Source organism: Lactuca saligna, chromosome 2 (genome assembly GCF_052625555.1).
Source record: "Lactuca saligna cultivar CGN05327 chromosome 2, ASM5262555v1, whole genome shotgun sequence".
Classification (NCBI taxonomy): Eukaryota; Viridiplantae; Streptophyta; class Magnoliopsida; order Asterales; family Asteraceae; genus Lactuca; species Lactuca saligna.
Window position 1 is genome coordinate 172,388,533 of NC_136418.1, and position 2,798 is coordinate 172,391,330.

A 2,798-nucleotide genomic window follows, 5' to 3' on the forward strand; every position below is an offset into this window, starting at 1 on the left:
TAAGATCCTGAAACTCCCTGGCTAACTGTTGCACCTCAATGACCGGTGCAGACTCGGCTCTGAACCTGGTAGAAAAATCAGCCCAAGTCATAGCATCAAGTGTTGCCTCATCCTCGACGACATGCCCAATATCCTCCCACCAATCTCATGCCATGTCCTTCAAAAGACAGGATGCTAATCTGACCTTGTCCCCCTCGGGACATCTGTTGGTGCAGAACGCGTAGGCAACATCTACCAACCACCTAGTACTCGCAATGGGGTCCAGCACCACCTACTGTGCGACCCCATCATGGTCTCCATCTCAGCACGGAACGTGCTCAACTTCTCATCCATCAACTCTAAAATACCCTCCTCGATCGAACCAAAGATCACAGGAGTCTGCTCAAGTATGATACGGGTAACCTCTGAAGTGAAAAACTCCCTAGTCTACTCATCCAAATGCTCGGCCCCCGAGCCTGATCCTGATCCCTCCCTGGCACCTGAACTACCGCTTGCTGGTCTAGGATGTAGTACCTCCATTCTGAAAACACATCATGATAAACGTCAGAAACACTGATATATCTCGAGGGATCGCTACTACTACAGGTTTCCCGGTCTCATCTCAGCCTTCTTTGATTCAAGTACAGATCCTTTGCTTCCAGTAACATGGGCCCCTACTACCTTCCACATCTATCCGTACTTTACTCAAGAATTGCCTCGACTCCACCAAGTCACTGCTACTGCTACTAATATCTGCTACTCTCATCCTAGGCTCGCCCTAGGGAAATCTGTTGACTCAACCAAAAACCAGCCCTCAGCTGCTGAAGGCCCCCTTGTAATACTAATTAGTCATCATCTGAGTATCACCACCTGTGACGAGGCTCAGATAATCCTTCGAGTAAAATACTCGTTCCTACAATGGTTGGACTCAAACGAGAGCTACACAGTAGGTGCAAATCCAACACTCTGAGATTATCCAACCCTGATCACATGTGATGTGTCGTATTCACCTAATGGCAAACTCCCATCACTTGGAGTCCCACAAAGCACAAAGCAATCATCATTCAGATATAGGAACAAATCAAGCAACTCTATTCTCATAACAAGAAACTGTACTAGCATACAATGCTAAGCTCACAATATCAGGCATAACCTAATCAGGATATCTTACTACTGTCTACTCAATACTAGCATGCAATTCGCATAAAGCTGAAACACATATAGCAGGCACATAAGGCATCCTCCTAGATCCTTAGTCCTATTCTAGCAGTCTGCTCTACTGAAAGTGAAACAGATAATCATAAAACTTGTATGGGTAATTTGGGAGTATTTACTTGAGTTCGGCTGATCGCATGCACCACACCCTTTTCTCGTTTTCAAAATCTTTTTGTTTTTAAGTCTCTTTTGAAAAAATTCTTTTGAAAAAATTTTTCTTTTAAAAAACTCTTTTACTATTTCCTTAGTTTGAGTTCAGTCATACCTATAAGTGTGCCTGAATCCCTCAAACCAAGGCTCTGATACCAACTTGAAACGACCCAAAATATGACCCAAAAATTTTTGTTTTAATAATACTAAAAATCACATCATAGATAATAAAACCATGTAAAAAGCAACTCAAATGTCATAGTACTGTGTCAAACAAATCTGTATCAACCATAGTAACATCCAAAATAAACTCCCATGATAAACTGAAGCTATGGTGTGTGCGATGCCATCAACCCGAGCTCTTCCCTTTGCTCGCAGAAGTACCTGAAACCAAAACTGAAACTGTAAGCACAAAGCTTAGTGAGCTCCCCCAGACTACCTCATACCATACAATAACATATAAACATATATTGGGCCTCGCCCACTGCATCGGACCGAAGCCCGGAAACTGCATCGGACCGAAGTCCGAAACTAACCACAGCCTTGCCCTCTGTATCAGACCGAAGTCCAGAAACTGCATTGGAATGAAGTCCGGAACTGACTGGGACCTTGTCCCCTGCATCGGACCGAAGTCTGGAACTAACTGCATCGGACCGAAATCCGGAACTAACTGGGACCTTGTGCTCTGTATCGGACCGAAGTCCGGAAACTGACTGAGCATAACATAGCATAGCATAAACATATCAACTAGCATAAACACATATATTGCATACTGCATCAGACCGAAGTCCGGAACACATAACACAAAGACATGCTTGAATCACAAAGACATCAAGCTCACTGAACTACTACATCAGACCAAAGTTTGGGACTACTGCTAACTAGATGGGCCGGTATTGTGGCCATAGACACTTCCTTACTGGAAGGAAAACTCACCTCGTAATGCTGGAACTGTCCGGCTACAATTTCCAAAAATACTAGATCAGTTACTGGTAAATGCTCTCGGGGTCAAATGACTATTTTACCCCTAGTCAAAGTCAACTCCCTAGTTAAAGTCAACTCCCTGGTCAAAGTTAACTTCCAGTTGATCAGACTCGCCGAGTTGGGCCATCAACTCGCCGAGTCCCTATCATCCATTCTAGTTCTTTACCCTATTCTACTCATCGAGTTTGGCAAAGACTCCACGAGTTCTTCTTCGATGCAAACATCAAGTCTAACTTCATCCGACTCGCCGAGTTGTATGAACAACTCGTCGAGGTCTCCTTCAACATATGAACACACCCAGACTGTGACTCGCCGAGTTGAAGAACAACTCGTCGAGTCTGAAGAACAACTCACCGAGTTCCAAGCATGCTATTACTACACAATCGATTCTAATCGGTTCCAGTGCTTCCAAAACATAAATCTGAGCTTCTAGGACTGGTTTTGCACTTAAAGTTTCCAACTTTACGTGC